Source organism: Camellia sinensis, chromosome 1 (genome assembly GCF_055761805.1).
Source record: "Camellia sinensis isolate YWXY chromosome 1, ASM5576180v1, whole genome shotgun sequence".
In the NCBI taxonomy this organism is placed as follows: Eukaryota; Viridiplantae; Streptophyta; class Magnoliopsida; order Ericales; family Theaceae; genus Camellia; species Camellia sinensis.
Genome location: NC_138961.1, coordinates 127,019,345 through 127,041,704, shown reverse-complemented (window position 1 = coordinate 127,041,704; position 22,360 = coordinate 127,019,345). Strand labels below are relative to the sequence as shown.

At 37.6% G+C, this 22,360-nt stretch overlaps 1 long non-coding RNA gene across 14 annotated transcripts; it reads left to right on the top strand.

Annotated features, from left to right (window-relative positions):
• Positions 1–4,630: 4,630 nt before the first annotated feature.
• On the top strand, positions 4,631–21,735 carry LOC114305249 (uncharacterized). 14 transcript variants are annotated; one of them, XR_014338526.1, is made up of 13 exons: positions 4,631–5,294; positions 16,848–17,020; positions 17,111–17,239; positions 17,325–18,278; positions 18,368–18,473; positions 18,598–18,677; positions 18,773–18,806; positions 19,147–19,197; positions 19,411–19,540; positions 19,708–19,908; positions 20,323–20,490; positions 21,178–21,371; positions 21,469–21,735. It is a non-coding gene; the product is annotated as an uncharacterized LOC114305249 (long non-coding RNA). The 14 variants fall into 14 exon arrangements; XR_014338536.1 differs by lacking the exons at positions 4,631–5,294; positions 16,848–17,020 and having other exon boundaries at positions 17,027–17,239; positions 17,325–17,408; positions 18,158–18,278; XR_014338534.1 differs by lacking the exons at positions 4,631–5,294; positions 16,848–17,020 and having other exon boundaries at positions 17,027–17,239; positions 17,325–17,506; positions 17,612–18,278.
• Positions 21,736–22,360: the final 625 nt, after the last annotated feature.

Genomic DNA, 22,360 nt, shown 5'->3' with positions numbered 1-22,360 from the left:
TAAAAATTATTTCCAACTTCTCAAAAGATAAAATTACATAAAAATTATGTGTTTTTTTTATTTCTTTCACCAAATTAATTTTTAGAAAAAATTTCTGAAATAAGTTTTTGAAAATCAACCCAAACATGGCCAACGTTCTTTGGAAAAATATTATGTGTAGCAAGTACATTAGCTTAGGTGGGAGGTGGCCTTCTCGTCAAGACTGTGGAGTGACATTCTTACATTCCGTTTGGATCGTGAGGTGAGGTGAGGTGAGGTGAGATGAGGTGAGAAAAGAAATTATTGTGGTTTCTCACCGAGAAGAGAAAAAAAATGATTTAGCTTGCTTGTTTTCATTTTTTAGAAAACACTTTTCAGAAAATTCTACTTTCTTATTTTCCGTGTTTTTTTTATTTTTACTGAATTTTTTTTACTTTTTAGACACACATAACATAAATACACCTAAAAAGTAAAAAAAATTGTAAAAAAAATCTTTTAAAAATTCACTAAATACCAAAAATACAAAAAAAAAATACAAGAATTCAATACATTTTTTGTATTTCTATGTATTTATTAATTTTTTAAATTATTTTTTCACAAATTTTTTACTTTTTAGATACATCTAACTAAAGTGCATCTAAAAAAGTAAAAAAAATGTTTAAAATTTAAAAAATATTCACTAAAAACAAAAAAATACGAAAACCAAAAAACTTAATTTTCAAAAAACTTAATCCAAAAAACTTAAACCAAACACACTTATTATAATTTTTCTCCACTATGTTTGGATGAATAAAAGAGAAGGGAATGTGATTTCTCACTTATCTTGTTTGGATAGAGTAAATAAAAAAGGAAGAAATTGGTTCCATTTATAAGCCACTCATCAAATTTGAGATTGAGGTCACTATAAATAATAACATAGGCCTTTCGTGAAATGAGCAAAAAGGCAAAAAATAATAATAATAATAATAACAGTCATCATACAAAGGGAAAAACAAAGGGAAAGGGGGCAACACAAAAGAGAAACAAAGTTAGCTTAAGTAATTAATTGTTAAAAATTGGGTAATAAATTCAACAGCATAATATAAGCTTTCAAACTAAGGCCAAGTTTGGCATGATTGAAAAAAGACAAAAAGTCAAAAAGTCACTATTCTATTTAAGTCACATTATCTTATTTAAGTCACATCACCTCTCTAACACATCACTTCAAACCCAACCCAAACCCAACTCATATTTCATAAAAAGTCAAAAAATGTACTTATTTAGTCTTCCCAAACTAGGCCTAAAAAATTCTTGGAAGAATGGAATTATAAATGATTAATTTCTAATACTTTTGTATAAATAATACATTTAAAATTATAGAAATATTTTATTAATAGACTAGGCTACAAATCTAAATTCCAAGTCTAACTCAAAAATTAAACAAGCCTAAAAAACTGACCCAGCTCTACATGTGAGCTGAAATATCAATCATAAACCTATGTCATCCGTAGTCACAAATGAAACAGTGCTTACAAAATAAATAAGATGTGACGACAGTCTTGAGAAATAAATGTAGTTACACTCTCCTAATCAATTAAACATTCCAAATAATTTGTGAACTAATATGATCTTAAAGTTCAGTATCTCGTAGTGGTTACATGAATTCAAAAGCCAACGCTGTCTGTTTTTGGTGATTGATTTGATTGAAAATGGAAATTAATGAAAAATATTTTTTGTAGTCAACAATAAATATTTTTGGCAGAAATTATATCTTAGAAGGTGCACATTGTAAGCTGTTTTTTTTTTTTTTTTTTGTTATTATTATATATTATATAAAGTCTAGAATTGATTTGGTATAAACTATCACATTTTTTATTTATTATTTTTTTTTTTCGAAATACCCTTGATAAATACTCTTAAAATTCTCTTAAATTCAACCGATTCAATTAACTGTTATAATTATCAAATCCAACTCTTTCAAATACTACTAAGCCTCCGTTTGGGAAGTGGGTTGGCTTTTTGGCTTTTTAACTTTTTTGGCTATTTTAGCCTGGGCTTAAAAGCTTGGTTTGGAAAGGACTTTTTGGCTTTTTGATTTTTTTGAGTTTTTTTGTGAGAGAATAATGTAATGATTATGGGTTGGATGTGATGTTTTGTTTGTTATGACTAAAGTAGCCTATTTTGTTTTTTGTGGCTAAAATAACTAAAAAAGCCTGCAAACCCACTTGTCAAACACAGGCTAACTGTTATTTTAAATTTTAGACATGCCCTCTAGTATTTATTTATATTAGATTAGAATAAAGATGTTCATTCTAAGCATGTAATGGGAGAGATGATCTAAAAACCAGTAAAATATGAGAAAGTAGAGAAGTACCTGTAATGGGTGACTTTGATGTGTCGTCAACGCATTCAGTTTCATGATCACTGCTGTTATCCTTCAGTCTACAATACTTGCTTTGCTCTTCACAGATCCCACATGTCGGTTTGGACCATTTCAATGTAAGCTCATATGGCTGCTGGTCAAATATGCCATATGGAATTGGCGATGAAATCTTAAACGACATCTTTTTGCAAGACAATAAGGGATAATCGGACATAAAATAGTCCGACCGAAAGGCATAAACTTTGTGATTGGGGTCACTACTAAGACAAGTGATCGGATTGTATGAGATTGGCTTTGTTGAGGAGCAACTGAAAAAGCTATAATTAGAGTTTTCATTCGTTGCTAGTTGGAAGGGAGAGGTAGCAGTAGATAAGTTGAGGTTTTGAAGCAGTTGAGGAAAGCAGTCATGAGGAGGGTCATATGTGTGTATCAACTGAGATATGTACACTACAAGAATTTACATATTTTGCGATCACTTTTGCCGACTAAAAAAATTTTGGTCGCAAAAAATTTGTCATTTGGCGACCAAATATTAATTAGTCGCGAATGATCATTAATTTTGACGACCAAATATTATTGGTCGCAGAAGGTTATATTTTGGCGACTAAAAAATAAGTTGGTCGCAGAAAGTGGTATGCTTTTGCCGACCAACTACAAATTTAGTCGCGGAAGGTCACATATTTTTTGGCGACCAAAAATTTGGTCGCCAAAAACTTATTTTCAGCAACAAAAAATAATTAGTCGCCAAATTATATTTTTAGCGATTAATATTTTAGTCGCCGTTGATTGAGATTTGGCGACTAAAAAAATTTGTCGGCGAAGGTACCTTTTCTGCGACTAATATTGTTTTTTGGTCGCCAAAAGTTTGGGAGGGAAATTTGAAACATGGAGGGGGGGAATGAAAATTTTTTGCGACAAAAAAAAAATTGGTCGCCATTTATAAAACGACGTCGTTTTGTACTAGGAAAACAGAAAAAAATAAAATAAAAAAGGCTCGTCTCTCCTCTCTGTCTCCAGCTCGCTCTCTGTCTCTCTATATGTTGATCCACCCTCTCCCTCTCTCTGTATTCTCTCTGTCAATCTTGTACAAATTTGTATATGAACTTGTTGTTCAGTTCTTCCCGAGTCTTCAATGGCTTCTCTTGTCCAGAAACTACTCACAAAGCAATCTGTCAAATATATTATCCCTACTTTTAATAAACTGCATCCCCCAAATCTCATACCTTCTCTCTTCACTCTTTCCTATCTCACCGAACCCAAACCACTCCATCCCCACAACCACAATGTAAATCTCGATTCGGATTCGGATTCGATTTCGGTTTCTTCTCTTTCGACCCCGATCTTTCCAAGCTTCCCACTTGGGTTTTCTCTAAACCCTATTTCTTCAGCTGGGTTTGTGCCTTTTGTGGCTAGCGACACTCCGATGATGATCTGGGCTGATAGCGTGAAGAAGAAGAGAAAGAGGAAGATGAACAAGCACAAGTAGTGGAAGCTCAGGAAGCATCTCAGCAAACAGACTTAGCTTCATTTTGGTGAGAATGAAGAATGTTTTCTGAATTTCGGTGATGCGTTTAATATTGTTTGTTTATTGTTCTGATTAACCTAGGGTTTCACATTTTTAAAATTTCTTCGGTTTTACTCTGAAGAATCAATGAATTTAGGAATATGCTTTTGGTGAGAAAAAAATTGATCACTAATTATAAAATTATTTATGAGGAATATGCTTTCGTTACCAAATTTTTTTAATATTTTTGAGATCTTTTGGTGAGGAAATAATATTGTCACTAATTTTGGTGGGAAATTTTTGATGTATTAAGCAGCAATGAAAAAAAAAAAGGGTTTTAATTTTTTTATCCCTTTTATGCTTATCCACTACTACAAAATTGGGTTTTTACAGCTTCATATCAACGATATACAGTAAATGCAAGTTGTGGTTTCTTAGTTTTACGACTTGCTTTTTTGCATATCGTAAATAATTAATTTCTCAACCACAACGTGTGTATTGCGTAGGTTGTAAATGTTAATAATGATAATTTTTTTACGACTTGCAATGTTAGTCGTAAATAATAAAAAAAATTATGACGTGCATATGACATGCCGTTAATTCATCAACTATACACAACACTCATATACAAATTGATAAAAATATTAAATATTTCATAATGCACAAAAAACTAACCATAAAAAATTATACTTTTTACGATGCACAAAAAAAAATTAACCGTTTAAAATATTACACTTTTCATAATACACAATGCTATTCTAAAAGATGTGGCTAAAAAAAATAGCGCCAAAATAAAAATTTCAGAGTGTCGAACACTACCTAGCATTAGAACTCTCTGTCTTTCCGTATGTCTCTCTCTCTCTCTCCATAGCTTTCGTCTCTCTCACTCTCTCTCTCCATCATTTTTTCTTTGTTTCTTCTCTAGAATGACCATCACTACAACTACAAACCCTAGATTCTCCACCGCCTGCTTCTCCAACCTCGACCTTCTTTCTGGCCAAACCCTCACCTCCGACATTTGGCAAAGATCAGTCCCAGCTGGAGTGCTCCATCTCTATCTCACCCTCTCTCCGTCTCTATCTCCATCTCTGCCTCACCTTCGCTCTCAATCTCTGCCTCACCATCTCTCTCCATCTCGATCTATCCTTTGAAACCGTCCCAAACTCTAATTAAAACCCTCATAAACCGAAACCCCAATTCAAACCCTTGATGAGTTCTATATATGGCGATCAGATGATGAGTTTTATGTATGGCAATCCACTCTCACAACCGATAATGAGTTCTCTGCTTTATCAGCTAAAATTTTAAAACAAATAATGATTGATGAAGGGTTTAAATAGTCATCTAGAAGGCCCTAATTTGTTGGGGTTCAAGATCAATTCCAAGGGTTGGTTGATTTTTGATGACCACGACAGTAATATGGCATCATTTATTTCTTGATCAGCTCAGGTTAGTTTAGTTGGTCTACATTTTTTGCATTTCACTGGAATTAGATTTCAGATTGTATCAAAAATAAAGCTTTTATAGCTTCCTCTAGATATCTATCTTCCTTTTAGTCATGCGCGTATATAATTATGAATAAATCTGCAACACAGATATCAATTTTGTAGAATTTGACACAAACTGTAACGCCCTCAAAATAAACCCATAATAACCATAACATTAACATGCATTTATAAAAGAAAACGAATCATTTGAGTTATTCATCAGAGTATTCTTATTGAAAGACATCACATGTAGCATCCTGCAACATCAAAATAAATGCCCTAAGGGCTTACATCTTTCCAAGCTAACACTTGGACACAAAAAGGATGAGTACTAACTCATTTACAAGTTAAGCCCTAGGCTTGAATGTTTACATGAAATCTCAAAAAAATAACAAAATAAAACATATAACTAAAGACAAGTCTTCAAAATCCCAAACATCAAATCCTTCCAGGCTAAGTCCGTGGAGGTAGCTTATCACCTGAACCTGAAAATGATGTTCCCATAAAGGGTGAGCCACAGCCCAGTAGAAAAATACTAAACCAAATATAAGCATTGAATAAAGCTATAGCATTCAATAGATGGTTAACCAAGATAATCAATTTTATCATTAAACAGTCTCATGACACTAATGTCTAAGACACATTTCACTTTCCATTATTATCAACATGGCTCAGAACCTGGCCAAACTTACAACAGTGAATTATATATCATATTCACATTACTTCCAATATCAACAAAACAAATGAGACTCATGCTCATATCAAAACACTTCATACTTCCCATTTGATACACATTTTAGTGCTGTATCAATAATAATGTAAAAACACTTCAATATAATAAGCACACATAAAAATGGTGCTAATGGAGTCCATCCCCTATCTCCTTCCAAACAAAAATCCGGTTTAGAGGTCCATCCCCTATCTTCCCCTAAACCGTGGAGTACATCCCCTATCTCCTCCCAAACAATATGCATATGCAATGCTCAATCAATACATGTAATTTATGTATTAATTCAATAGTCTAAATTTATGACTTAAACAAATTGATTAGTTTCAATTTTCCCTAATCCGCATGCAATGTCTACAACAAGCACGACTATCCTCCACCGATAGCCCAAAACAGTTATTTCTAGACTCGAAAAATAAATATACCAACAATTCAATAGGCGAGTGATTTATATTATCCAACTACACCATTTAATCAATAAATTCCCCAATTTCATGGATTTAACCAAATTCCCCAATTTCCTTAAATTAATTACTCAAATCAATTTAGCAATTCAACTAGAGTTTTCTTCCCAAAATTTTCAAAGTGCCCCCAACCTATCAAAATACCAAACTTAGAACAAAGCATATAAAATGGAGTAGGAAAATCCCTACCTCGAAGAAAATAACCCGTATGGAGAAGATGGAGATGAAGACCAAAGACCAACGTGCTCCAAATCCCAAGTTTCTCAGATTAAAACGAAGCCCTTAACTCACTCTAACTTTTTAATAAAGGATCTAAGGTAGAAACTCACTCTAAGTAGATCAATCGTAAGAGAGAAGGTGTGTAGAGGGAGAGAGAGATAAAAACACTCCAGGGGCGGTTTTTTAAAAAGTTATGAAGGAAAAGTAGGTCAAAAAGTGATCCAAAAAGTGAAATCACGGACTGATATAATCGACTCTACGCTCGAGCGTATAAAGCCCCGCTCGAGCGTAAGACACAGAATCATGCTCGAGCGTGAAGAAAGCCGCTCGAGCGTCGATTGCACCCTTCCAGAAGTTTTGCAAGCGCTGACACCCGCTCGAGCGTCAAACTCCCCGCTCGAGCGGAGGAGCAAAAGCAAGGGATCACGCTCGAGCGTAAAAAAAATACCGCTCGAGCGGAAGAACTGCAGAGCAAAATACTGGGAGATGGAAAATCACGCTCGAGCGTCAAAATTCCCGCTCGAGCGGAGAAGCAACAACGAAGGGACCGCTCGAGCGTTAAAACTTCCGCTCGAGCGTGAAGGCCAAAATCTGGGCATCACCTATCGGCATCTAAAATCAACCAACCTGTAACAGACCCGCACAACACAACCTATACTTCAAATACAAAGAGATTAAAGGACAACAACAACCAATAGGTAATGACAGGATCCACGGAACCTAAGTCCGGATACAATAATTTAAAGAGAAAAGACCGGGGTCGCTATAACCTCCCCTCCTTAAAAGAATTTCGTCCCCGAAATTAAGCACAAGGTTTCGAAAACAAGTTTTTCTCAAATTCCAACCATATGATAACTCACTAATAAACAACTTGACCCAACACCGGCCATTCCATCTCTTAACAAAGAGGCATGCCACAATTATGCAAAACAACCATATATTTCAACCTGCATTAACACTATGCAATTTTCTTTCAATTTCAACAATTTTCAATATATTCAATATATACAATGTTCCATTAAACTTCCATTTCGAGGAAAGTTCCAAGATATTTCCATTAACCAAAACATTCTAAATGTTTTACAGCTTAAGACATATATAAAAAGCTTTAAAGTTCGACAATATTACAAAATCTAACTACAAGATTACAAATTAATAAACATGTCCGGATATTTCTCGCGGACTTCCAACTCACGTTCCCATGTGGCTTCCTCCACCCCGTGATGTTTCCACAAAACTTTCACCAAAGGAATGGTCTTGCCTCGCAAGACTTGATCCCGCTTATCCAAGACCCTAACCGGTCTCTCCTCATACGAGACATCCTCATCAACTACTAAATCGGTCCAATCCAATACATGTGATGGATCCGGCTCATACTTCCGAAGCATACTCACATGAAACACGTCATGTACTCCGGACAACTGCGGCGGCAAAGCTAAACGATAAGCAGTCTCGCCAATCCTCTCAAGGATCTCAAAAGGACCAATGAATCGAGGGGACAACTTCCCGCTCTTCCCAAACCTCATCAATCCCCGTCTTGGTGATATCTTCAAAAAGACATGATCAGTCACCTCAAACACCAAAGGTCTCCTCCTACGATCGGCATAAGATTTCTGACGACTCTGGGCTGTAACAAGCCTCTTACGGATAAGCTCAACCTTCTCCGTCATTTCCCTCACTAACTCCGGACCCAACAGAGGTGCATCACCCACCTCGGCCCAACAAACAGGAGACCTACACGGTCGGCCGTATAAGGCCTCAAACGGTGCCATACCGATACTAGACTGGAAGCTGTTGTTGTAGGCAAACTTCACTAATGGCAAGTGCCTCTCCCACGACCCGCTAAAGTCAAGAATACAACCCCGAAGCATATCTTCAAGGATCTGAATAGTACGCTCAGACTGCCCATCAGTCTGAGGATGATAAGCTGTGCTAAAGGTCAACTTAGTACCTAAGGCGCTCTGCAAGCTCTGCCATAATCTGGCAGTAAAACGAGGGTCCCTATCGGAGACGATCGTCACTGGAACCCCGTGCAACCTCACTATGTCCCGAATATACAAGTCGGCAAGATGATCTACTGAATCTCTAACGCGCATAGGAATGAAATGCGCCGACTTAGTCAACCGGTCTACAACCACCCAAATAGCATCACTGCCCCGCTGAGTCCTCGGAAGACCTACAACGAAGTCCATAGTTACATGCTCCCACTTCCACTCGGCAATAGGCAAGGGTTGCAACAAACCCGCTGGCCTCTGATGTTCGGCCTTCACTTGCTGACAAGTAAGGCACTTAGACACGAAAGCTGCCACATCTCTCTTCATACCCCGCCACCAAAACTGGCAACCCAAATCCCGATACATCTTAGTACCTCCCGGATGCACCGCAAGGCGTGAATGATGAAACTCTCGGAGTACCTCCTCTCGATGAGACTCCGGCACAAACAGACGGTCTCGGTATCTCACACTCAGGTCGGGATACACCGTCAAACCTTTCTCAACCTTCCCACCAGAAATCTTCTCACGGAGGGATTCTACCTCATGGTCGCCCCTCTGAGCCTCTAACACTCGAGTCACAAGTGTAGGTTGCGTAACAACAGAAAACAAGGCCGCAGCCTCAACGGATTCGCCCAGAAGCAAATCAAACTCTCCAAGTGCACCTAACATCTCCCACTCTCGGATGGCTATACTAGCTATGTCACCAACAGGTTTCCTGCTAAGGGCGTCGGCCACCACATTGGCCTTTCCCGGATGATAATGCAATTCAAAGTCATAATCCTCAATAAATTCCATCCACCTCCTCTGCCTCAAGTTCAAGTCTTTCTGTGTGAACAGATATTTCAGACTCTTATGATCCGAGAATACCTCGAACCTCTCACTGTAAAGATAATGTCTCCAAATCTTCAAGGCAAATATCACAGCTGCTAACTCTAAATCATGCGTAGGGTAATTCTTCTCGTGAACTTTTAACTGACGTGAGCCATAGGCAACCACTTTCCCCTCTTGCATCAACACACAACCAAGACCCTCTCGTGAGGCGTCACAATAGACTGCATAACCCAACCCTCTCTCCGGAATAATCAAGACTGGAGCAGTGGTCAGTCTAACTTTCAACTCCTGGAACGACTTTTCACAAGTCTCACTCCAAACAAATTTGACTCCCTTCCGAGTCAATCTAGTCAAAGGCGAAGCTAATCTGGAGAAATCTCTTACAAACCGGCGATAATACCCAGCTAATCCCAGAAAACTGCGGATCTCAAACACACTCTTAGGCTGTACCCAATCTTGCACTGCCTCTGTCTTGGATGTATCAGCAGACACCCCTTCCCTAGAAACTACATGGCCTAAGAACTTCACCTCCTCTAGCCAGAACTCACACTTCCCAAACTTAGCATAAAGCTGATGGGCTCTAAGTAAATCAAGCACCACCCTCAAGTGTTCCTCGTGCTCTTCCTCTGAAGGTGAATAGATAAGGATGTCGTCCACGAAGACGACTACAAAACGATCTAGAAATTCCCGGAATATCCGGTTCATCAAATCCATAAATACTGCCGGTGCATTGGTGAGCCCAAATGGCATCACCAAAAACTCATAGTGGCCATACCGCGTACGGAATGCCGTCTTTGGAATATCCTCCTCCCTGACTCTCAACTGATGATAACCTGATCTCAAGTCTATCTTCGAGAAACAACGGGAACCTTTCAACTGATCGAACAGATCATCTATACGGGGCATAGGGTACTTATTCTTAACCGTAGCCCGATTCAATTTCCGGTAATCTATACAAAGTCTCAAAGCACCACCTTTCTTTTTAACAAAGAGGGCCGGTGCTCCCCAAGGCGAAACACTAGGACGTATAAAGCCTTTATCTAGCAACTCCTGGAGTTGGATCTTCAACTCAACTAACTCAGCTGGGGCAAAACGATAAGGTGCCATAGAAATCAGCGCCGTGCCGGGCACTAAGTCAATAGAGAATTCAATCTCTCGATGCGGTGGCAAACCAACAAGATCCTCGGGAAAAACGTCCGAGTACTCACACACCACCCTTGGCAACACAATCTGCGTCTCACCGTCCTTACAAATCGAAAGGTTAGCAAGTAGACCACTAAGCTCACTCCGTCCTCACGGAACATACCCCGGTGGCAAAACACTACCAACACGGTCCCCCAGAAAATGAAAACACTCACCATTCACGGTACAACAAGTGACTCTCTGGCGGTAACAATCAATAACTGCCCGGTATGACGATAACCAGTCCATACCCAAAATAACATCGAAACCTCTCATAGGCATAACTACAAAGGAAAATGGGATTCTATGGTAATCAACCTCTATATCACAGCCCCTAACACCGTGTTTCAAAATCAATTCACCCCCAAGAGGCGACACTACACAAATAGGAGATGCTAACTGTGCTAACTCCAACTCCAAAACAGATGCAAATGCAGCAGACACAAAGGAATGAGATGCACCCGTATCAATCAAAACATTAGCAACCGAGTTGCAAAACAAGAAAGTACCTCTCACAACAGATGGAGCCGGTACAAGATCCTGCGCGGTAACAGCATACACGCGCCCAGATGACCTCTGATCAACCTGCTCACCCCTAGGAGCATAAGATTGCTGCACCGACTGAGACGATGAAGCCCCCTGATTGGCCCTCGAGGCCTGACCCGACTGAGCTGGCTGTTAACCCTGAATCTGCCTCAAACCAGATGCACCAGGTGTGCCACCCAACTGCGGGCAATACCTCTTCATATGCCCTGGCTGACCACACTGATAACACGAGAGTGGCTGGCCTCTACCCTGACTCTGGCTCTGAGATCGAGCCGAAGATGATGCTGCTCTCTGCACTCCTCCCCTCTGAGGACAAACTGGAGACTTGTGGCCCAGCTGGCCACACTTGAAGCAGGTAATGTCTCCTTGACTGCCTTTCCCCGAACTAGCACTCGGCACAGGAAAAGTCGATCTAGAAAAGCTACTCTGAGACTGTTGGGGATTAAAACCCTTCTGTCTCCTACCATCACTCTGACCATCCTGACTCCTCTTGGAGCCCTTCTGTCCTTCCTCCTCCTCCTGCATCATGATTTCCATGTGGGCTGCAGCATCAACCAAACGCCCATAATCCCGAATCATAGTTCCCCCAACTCTCAGCTTGAGGCCACGCCTCAACTTCCTCTCAAACTCAATACAACGGCGTTCCTCAGACGCCACCAATTCAGGTGCAAACCTGGATAAACTAGTAAATGCAGCCTCAAACTCGGCCACTGAAGAACTCGACTGCTTAAGCTGGCAGAACTGGTCTCTCAGCTTCTCCCTAACTGCTGGAGATAAGAACTTCTCCTGGAAAGCATTCACAAAAGCCTCCCATGTACCTCCTATACGCCCCTTAGTGTACTTCCACCACTGACCCGCATCCCCCTTCAACTGGAATGATGCCAAGGTCACCTTCAACCCCTCGTCTTCGATGCCAAGCATCTCAAACGTCTTCGTTGTCTGTTCGAGCCATTCATCTGCCTTAAGCGGCTCTTTAGGATCACCCACAAATTCATCCGGATTAGACCGGAAGAACTCCCTCTTCAGAAAGGAAGGTCCTGCATCCGCAACAACAACCTGGGCTTGATTCTCAGCCCTAAGAATGCCTACTGACTCCCTGAATGCCCCTGCTATCTCTCGGGCTAAAGCGCCCATAGGCTGCTGGCCTACTGGCTCGGCCACATTGGCCTGGCCAATTCCCTCATGAACTGTCGGAATCTCCTCTGGCACCGGTACCTTCTGCCTACCCGGCCTACCACGCCTACCGCGTCCTCGTCCTCGTCCTGACATCCTAATAAAGGAAACAAACAAAGACGTTAGCACATTAATAAATGTGCCAAAACTAAACACTCGCGTCCTAATACATTGGACAAAAATAATTCATTCCACGTAAGCACATAATCACATAAGCACCTACGAATTTCATTCCTGGATAATAATAGTCCCGAAGCGTTACTATAGTTCCGGTTGGAAACAGCATTGATCAAGTGCCTTTTCAACAAGACTACTAGAAACTCAAGAGTCCAATTAACATCCTAGAAACTACGTTCCATACCCACATAATCACATAAACATGCTATCATATAAGCACATAACAGTACATCTAAGTCTCTATCAAGCGAGACGAACCCATTGTGATACTAATCACTTCCCACGTACCCAAAGTATTCGAACCCGGTACGCTCTGATACCAAGTTGTAACGCCCTCAAAATAAACCCATAATAACCATAACATTAACATGCATTTATAAAAGAAAACGAATCATTTGAGTTATTCATCAGAGTATTCTTATTGAAAGACATCACATGTAGCATCCTGCAACATCAAAATAAATGCCCTAAGGGCTTACATCTTTCCAAGCTAACACTTGGACACAAAAAGGATGAGTACTAACTCATTTACAAGTTAAGCCCTAGGCTTGAATGTTTACATGAAATCTCAAAAAAATAACAAAATAAAACATATAACTAAAGACAAGTCTTCAAAATCCCAAACATCAAATCCTTCCAGGCTAAGTCCGTGGAGGTAGCTTATCACCTGAACCTGAAAATGATGTTCCCATAAAGGGTGAGCCACAGCCCAGTAGAAAAATACTAAACCAAATATAAGCATTGAATAAAGCTATAGCATTCAATAGATGGTTAACCAAGATAATCAATTTTATCATTAAACAGTCTCATGACACTAATGTCTAAGACACATTTCACTTTCCATTATTATCAACATGGCTCAGAACCTGGCCAAACTTACAACAGTGAATTATATATCATATTCACATTACTTCCAATATCAACAAAACAAATGAGACTCATGCTCATATCAAAACACTTCATACTTCCCATTTGATACACATTTTAGTGCTGTATCAATAATAATGTAAAAACACTTCAATATAATAAGCACACATAAAAATGGTGCTAATGGAGTCCATCCCCTATCTCCTCCCAAACAAAAATCCGGTTTAGAGGTCCATCCCCTATCTTCCCCTAAACCGTGGAGTACATCCCCTATCTCCTCCCAAACAATATGCATATGCAATGCTCAATCAATACATGTAATTTATGTATTAATTCAATAGTCTAAATTTATGACTTAAACAAATTGATTAGTTTCAATTTTCCCTAATCCGCATGCAATGTCTACAACAAGCACGACTATCCTCCACCGATAGCCCAAAATAGTTATTTCTAGACTCAAAAAATAAATATACCAACAATTCAATAGGCGAGTGATTTATATTATCCAACTACACCATTTAATCAATAAATTCCCCAATTTCATGGATTTAACCAAATTCCCCAATTTCCTTAAATTAATTACTCAAATCAATTTAGCAATTCAACTAGGGTTTTCTTCCCAAAATTTTCAAAGTGTCCCCAACCTATCAAAATACCAAACTTAGAACAAAGCATATAAAATGGAGTAAGAAAATCCCAACCTCGAAGAAAATAACCCGTATGGAGAAGATGGAGATGAAGACCAAAGACCAACGTGCTCCAAATCCCAAGTTTCTCAGATTAAAACGAAGCCCTTAACTCACTCTAACTTTTTAATAAAGGATCTAAGGTAGAAACTCACTCTAAGTAGATCAATCGTAAGAGAGAAGGTGTGTAGAGGGAGAGAGAGATAAAAACACTCTAGGGGCGGTTTTTTAAAAAGTTATGAAGGAAAAGTAGGTCAAAAAGTGATCCAAAAAGTGAAATCACAGACTGATATAATCGACTCTACGCTCGAGCGTATAAAGCCCCGCTCGAGCGTAAGACACAGAATCATGCTCGAGCGTGAAGAAAGCCGCTCGAGCGTCGATTGCACCCTTCCAGAAGTTTTGCAGGCGCTGACACCCGCTCGAGTGTCAAACTCCCCGCTCGAGCAGAGGAGCAAAAACAAGGGATCACGCTCGAGCGTAAAAAAAATACCGCTCGAGCGGAAGAACTGCAGAGCAAAATACTGGGAGATGGAAAATCACGCTCGAGCGTCAAAATTCCCGCTCGAGCGGAGAAGCAACAACGAAGGGACCGCTCGAGCGTTAAAACTTCCGCTCGAGCGTGAAGGCCAAAATCTGGGCATCACCTATCGGCATCTAAAATCAACCAACCTGTAACAGACCCGCCCAACACAACCTATACTTCAAATACAAAGAGATTAAAGGACAACAACAACCAACAGGTAATGACAGGATCCACGGAACCTAAGTCCGGATACAATAATTTAAAGAGAAAAGACCGGGGTCGCTATACAAACTGTATATGAATGAATAAGATTTTTCATAAATAGAGTCCCATAAGATTTTTCATCTTAAGAGTCGTATGTTCTTTGCTGGAATATGGACTGTCACTTGAGAGTTGAGTTGCTTTCTATTATGGATTTTAAAGAGGGGAAGCTTCCTATGAGGTATTTGGGGGTTCCTCTTGCCTCTACTAAGTTGTGTAAAATAGATTCTGATAAATTGGCTGCTAGGATTACTAAGAGGATTCAATCGTGGGCTAATAAAGTGTTGTCGCATGCTGGTAGAGCCCAATTGATTAAAAGAATTTGTATTAATAGAATTCTTAATTTTAATATATAATAGAATTTGTATTTGTTCAATTCATTTCTTAATGGGTTTGAATTTTGTTTTTGTTTTTTTTATATAAACAAATCTTTGGGTTTAGTTTGATTATTGGATTAAAAAAATGTCAATTGATGGTGTTTGATTGCAATTCTAGATTCTAGATTATTTGATTTTTTTCAGCTTATTTAACTCAGAAAAAGTTAGATTACTTGTAATTGTTTTCAAATTAAGAATGTGCCTGAATTCATTAGAAGCTAAATAGTATAATGATAGTGGAAAGAAATGAGATAAAGAGAGATTATTTTTAATTAAATTCCATGTATATATAATAATTTAGTTGCCATTTTTTTTTTTTTTAATATTAGCAAAGATATGTATCAATACTAATATTGAGAACATCAGGAAAATGAAATCTTAGGATACTACCATAGTGTATTTGCTAATCATTTTTCACATTGGTGGAGGTTGTGCCTCTTTGGGTTGGTTCAGACCATGGTTGTTTGTTGTGGTTATGCCTCTAATTGGGTTGCTTCAAGTCATTATTGTTTAGTTTGGTTGTCAGGCGGCATGAGAGGTGTCACACTCTTCATGGTTTTCATGAAAATGTTGTTGGCTATAGAATTTCGTTCTTAATTTTTTTTTTTTAATACAACTCCAAAAGGATGTAACCATGGCTAGAACTCTGTTTTTGTGTATATAACCTACTCTACTACACAACTATATCACTATGAGATTGAATAAATGATGGGCATGACAACCCAATACTACACACACGAGAGGCAAAGAAGATCTCATTCTTATGAGGTATTAGTAAGTTTGTTGTCCCCTAGTACATGGGACTAACTAAGGATGTCATTTATATACTTTTCCAAACACAGATAGCATAGGATATCCATATGTATAAAACATTTCAATAGAGTCACTACTACAATAATGGTTAAAAGTCACACTTTTCAGATTGAATTTAGATAAGAATCATGCTTAAAAGTAGCAAATTATGAGTACAAAACTCTAAAATTCTGCTCAAAGCTTACTTTAGTCTGAATTTATGTTCAATGTTGAGAAGTATAGATAAGGAACATGAGGTTGCACCTGCCTTGCTCCATTCTACAGACTTGATGTATAGATATTATAGCTTTCTTTTGTTTTATTTTAAAGCTATTAAATATATTTTATAGTTTTTTTAATTTTTTTAAAAATTTGACAATTCTCGTGGCTTCTCTGAGCTGTGTTTGCATTGCTAAATATATCTATTGAATTGTGGTTTTAACTTTGCATATCTAAACATCACTTATAATTTTTAGATTAGATATCACTCACTTGAAGAAGAAATAGCCTTTGGACCTAGTTGTTGGTTGTGGGATTATTTAAGAAGTGGGCTTCTAGTTTTCTGCATCCACTTTCTAGTGGTGCTGGGTTCTAAGGCACATAATGGTTATGTTTACAAAATTGGAATTGTAAGTGGTGTTTTTATATTATTTTTGTTACTATCAATGACATTTTGTTTTACATGTTGGCCAGCTCTTTGGTTTGGTGAACACACTTCTGGAAAATTCCAAAAACACTGCAGAGAAGGATCTTTCTATTCAAAGATATGTTGTCATTCCATTGTCTCCAAACAGCGGATTAATAGGATGGGTACCAAATTGTGACACCCTGCACCATCTTATTCGAAGTATAGAGATGCTAGAAAGGTCTGCTAAGGTTCATTTGATGCTTTGTGTGTGTGTGTGTGTGTCTGCGTGCATTTCGTCTAATTTTTTGTGCATGTTTCTGGAATATAGATCTCCTTAAATCTAGAGCACAAACATATGCTTAATTTTGCTAAAGATTATGACCATTTGCCACTTATAGCTAAAGTGGAGGTGTTTGAGTGTGCTCTGCAAAATAGTGAAAGAAATGACCTGGCAAGGGTATGTTTTCTTCAAGAAAAATGCTACACCTTTGGCTCTCTCTTGGGAATTCTTTTCTCAAGTTAGTTACATTGCCTCTTGATAGGTGTTTTGGTTAAAAAGTCGCACTTCTAAGAATGGGCTGGACAGGAGGACAAATTATACCAGAAGCTTGGCTGTCATAAGCATGGTATCATTTTTCTTCTCGTATTATTTAGATTTTTTTCTCAAGACTAGCAGGATCTGGCTGTATATGTTTCCACAAAATCAACACAATATGGCTCCCATGTATGATCTTATTTGTCAACCTTTTATGCTTTAGAAATGTTTAGATAAGAGATTGTTTCAAAGTGAATGTATGTTATTTGATTATACTTTTCTTTCTTTGGTTAGAATGATATATTAAGAAGGAACCCTGCAAATGGTGTTTGATTCTGTGCATTGACTTGGTTCTGCTCTTGGGTTCAATGCCTGTTTGTTACTGACTATATAGTAAGATCATTTTTTTTCCCCTGTGAAATATGGCATAAAATTGGAGTAATGAAGGCATACAATTTGCATACTGGCATCATACTTGTCATTGATCTTCCCTTTTTCTTGACATATATGTTCTTAGGATTAATATTTTTTTTGCATCTACAAGGATATGGCAAAAGGTCACAATTAAATAAAGATCTTTATCGTAAATCTCTCTCTCTCTCTGTATATGACTATCGTAAATAAAGATTTTTTTGCATATGCGGAGATCAAGGCATTAAGAGAAGGCAGAAAGGTTCGGATCTACCCCCTTCTCTCTCTCTCTCTCTCTCTCTCTCTCTCTCTCTCTATATGACTATCGTAAATCTGATTTGGTTGTTGATTTTCGTTTGTTTGTGTTGGTTGTTGATTCTGTTTTGTTAATGATTCTGTTGATTTTCGTTTGTTTGTGTTGGCTTTCAGTTCTAGGTGTGTCGATCAGCAGGAAACAACGAGTGGTGCATACTCTTGAGCCAAAAGAAGCCTCTTTGGCTATCAGATGGGAATGTATTTAATATTTTCATTAATGGAAAATTGGATAAAGGTGTGATTAATCAACTTTCATAGCATTTTCTAGTTGCTTGTTGCATAAAATTTGAAATGGAGTTCACTTAGTAGCTAGTTGTTCCTCAGTTATTTCAATAGCATTGCACTTTTCATGCAAACTGGAGTCACTTCACCAGTAACATGAAGATTCTTTATGTTCTGTTGTTAGCTATTGGTGGGGAATATGAATGAGGTAATGATGTAAAACTACTTGTTTTAGTTGTATTTCTAATTTATTTTTCCCAATTTGTTTCCTTTTCTTAATATATATATATATATATATAAATTTGTTCCCCCAATTTATTCAATTGCTCCAGCTCTCTCTCTCGCTCTCGTATGCCCTGTCTCTCTCTCACGCTCGCCATCATGGTTCACAAGTATGGATCTCTCTGTGTAGGTTTCTCGTTCTCTCTCTCGGTCTCTCAATCTCTCTCTTGATCTCTAAATCTTGAAGACATAAGATTTATATATGTGTTTTTTTTTTCTCTACAGCGAATTGGCATTGAAGCTCAGAGCAATTGCACAGGTCATCTACATTCCTCAATTCTTTTGCTAATTCCCGTATGTGTTCAAATTCATTCGTTTATTTCTGTCTCTATATGTACTATGGATATATATATATATATATATATATATGTATAATTCCAGATGTATTCATGTTCCCTCATATTTCAGAAAGTATACTATTGATATCTTAAAGTAGTGGTATATTCATGAACAGGCCAAAAGTACTTGAGGTCACTCCAACTAGCCCTATCTTAACAAGAGGAAAAAACCTGAGAAAAAAAGACCTTAGTTGTTGAGCATGAGTTAGTCAAGTCTGTTTTTAGTATGTATGATTTCAAAATGCATTCTATTCTGTGCAGATGGAGGAGATCTTTTATGTTGTGATAATTGCCCAAGAGCTTTTCACACAGGTGATTCAAGTTTCTTGAATGACTTCCCTTCAAGTCGTTTAATTTCTTTTATGGTTTTGTAGCTCCAATTCCCTGGATGCTTGCCTCTGTCTTCTACGTTCTTTTATGATGTGTTCAAGGAATCAAGGACCTGATCTCCTCTTCCTCTTCTCTTTCCCATTCTTTCTGGATATATAATTACTAAAATGCTAATATCTTAAAATTTTGAAATAGAGAGAAGGACTTTGATGAAGTATTGCAGTCACAAACTGTTTATTCAAATGTTTCGAAGGGGGTTCTTGCCAAGTCAAAAGATTTAGTAGCAGCTTTTGGGACAGATGATCAGACAAATATATGCTTGGAGGTCAGTTTTAAGCTTTGTTACTTACATTTGGAATATGTCACTGTGTGATAGACTATTCTGTGGCAGTGGCTTGTGTGGGTTAACTTGACAAGTTCTTTAAGTAAATTTATTATTATTATTTGTTGAAAAAAAGTGGTGGTTAACTGATGTACCTCAATTTGGAACAGATTTTGGACAAATGAGAGCTACAAGTTGTTGGAAAGGAAAGGGATTCTCAATTATCGAGTCAGTTTCGGGATATTGCTACCATAGTTATGCAGAAGACTATTAACCCGGAGACTCAACGCCCTTATACTATTAGCATGATTGAGCGTCTGATGCATGAAATCCATTTTGCGGTTGATCCCCATAGTAGCTCAAAAAAACAGGTGAGTTCATTTGTTTGGTTGTAGATTGACAAGAGATTTATGGTTTTCTGAGTTTTAGTGAATTTTCTGCTCTACATTGATCTGTGTTAAGTACTCTCAAATTGTTAGGAAATTCAATTAATTGTGCTATTCACATTTGAAATTTTGTTTAATTCTTTGCTTAAATAAAAAAGAAAAAATGAAAAAGAAGTTCACTTTCCTCTAGCAAATGCTCTCTTAGCAAGTTCCAATTTGTCATTCCATTCCTGTTGCAATTTTATTGCTGCGACTTGTTGTTATTTGTAAAATTGATGATTTCATGTATCTTGAAAGGAATGGTCATCTCCCAATTGACACACTGCTGACATATGATTTTTTGTAGAAGCTGATTGCTTTAAACATTATGTACTTCAGCTAACTGTTTGTCTTTTACAGTCGCTAGATGTTATTCGGGAGCTTCAAAAGCACTTACCTATAAAACTATCTCCAATGAGACTACGGTTATATGTCCCAAAACAAAAGTTTTCTTCTCTTTCGGAGAAGCTCAATGATTGGACCGCTAGTATTGTATCGAAAGATGAATCTGGAAGTCAGCTCTCTATTGTAAGTGTGAGACATGGGCCCCTAAGGGCACAATCTTATTTAAAGTAGTTTAAATTTTATACTATGATTTAGCTATTTTTCTCATCCTTGCTTAAATAGTTGGTGTTAGCTTGGTTGTTTCTTTAGTCCCTATCAAGTTTTAACATAGGGTTTACTTGCCTTCTTACATGGCAAATTCAACCAGTGATCTTCTTCTTTTTACTTGGCATAAGTGTGGTTATGTATCAGAGGAGCAAACTCACAGCTTAATCTTGGACTGAACTTTTATGGTCAATTAGTCTTTTAGTTTATCATTTGATCATTTGATTGATATTCATGTAGTCGATGTTTATCTGGTTGAGTGAACTAGTGAACGCATTTAACCATGGAAACAACATAATTCATTTATGTTTTTGCAACAGTTGATCACTCCAGTTGTTATAATGATTGCTTTGTTCATTGCAAACTCACATGGGAAACCTTTGTGTATTTAAAGCAAACCTTACGGGTTAAGTACTATCATCAATTTACTCATATACACAGAGCCCCTTGGAAATAATCTTTCTCTACAGTGGTAACATCCTGCTGTCAGTGTGTGAGAAAGGAATGACATATGCAACTAATAGAATCAATTCCAACTTTGTCAATTAGGATGATCAGCTGAGTTTATATAGCAAAACCATAGTTTGACCAGTAGTTGTGTTGCAGCCATTGTCTCACTTAAAGAGCAGGTGGAGAGGATACAGGAAATCAACCTGTCAGGTGGAGGGGATACAGGAAAAACCAATAAGTGTATACTGTCAGATGTTTTGAAATGCCTTGGTGACAATAAAAAACATATGAGAGAAAGCACTCTGACTACTTTAGATGCTTGGCTTGCTGATGTTCATCTCGACAAAATGGTTGGGTTCCAATTTCTCTATTTCGTTTATGCATTAATTAATTTTATATATTTATCATGTTTCTCTGATAAATTTTCCAATTCTGTTTCTTTATTAGGTGCCTTACATCACTACTGCTTTGATGGATGCGAAACTTGGCACGGAAGGGCGCAAGGATCTTTTTGATTGGCAATCAAGGCAACTTAGTGGATTAAGCAATTTTCCTGATGTTGTAAATCTGAATTATGTATTGTTTCAATTTGTTATGCTAGATGGATGTGACTTGTGAATGAAAACTTAGAATAGTTGTATTGTGTTGAATGTTAATGAATTATGTATAGTGTCGAATGTTAATGATTCAGTTAATTTGAATGATACTTTAAAATTATAGGTTTATTATGGATTGAATGAATTATTAGGAATTACAGGTGTATTGTTTTCCTGCTTTGGCGACCAATTTATTAGTCGTGACAAATAAATAATTTTTTTTCGCAAAAAATGACAATTGCCGACCAAGAGTTTTGGTCGCAAAAAATACATCTATTGCCGACCAAAACAGCTCTTGGTCGTAAAAACTCACTTTTGCCGACCAAAAGTTTTGGTCGCGAAAAGTAACAAATGGCAACCAATTTTTTTGGTCGCGAAATGTGATAATTGGCGATCAAAAAATTTGGTCGCGAAATGTAATAATTGGCGACCAAACTTTTTGGTCGCGAAATGTGACAATTGGCGACTAAGAAATTTGGTCGGGAAAATTTCACTTTTCGCGACCAAAGTGTTTTGGCGACAAAATAAATTAGTCGCGGTAATTAAATATTTAGCGACCAAAAATTTAGTCGGCAAATCTAACTTTTGCCAACCAACCACAATTTTGGTCGCGAATTACTTTTGCCGACCCTCAATTGGCGACCAAAGTAGCGACCAAAAAAATTGGTCGCGGATAATTTTTGCCGACCAAAAATAGACTTTTAGCGACTAATTTTTTTGTTGCCAAAAGTGTTAATTCTTGT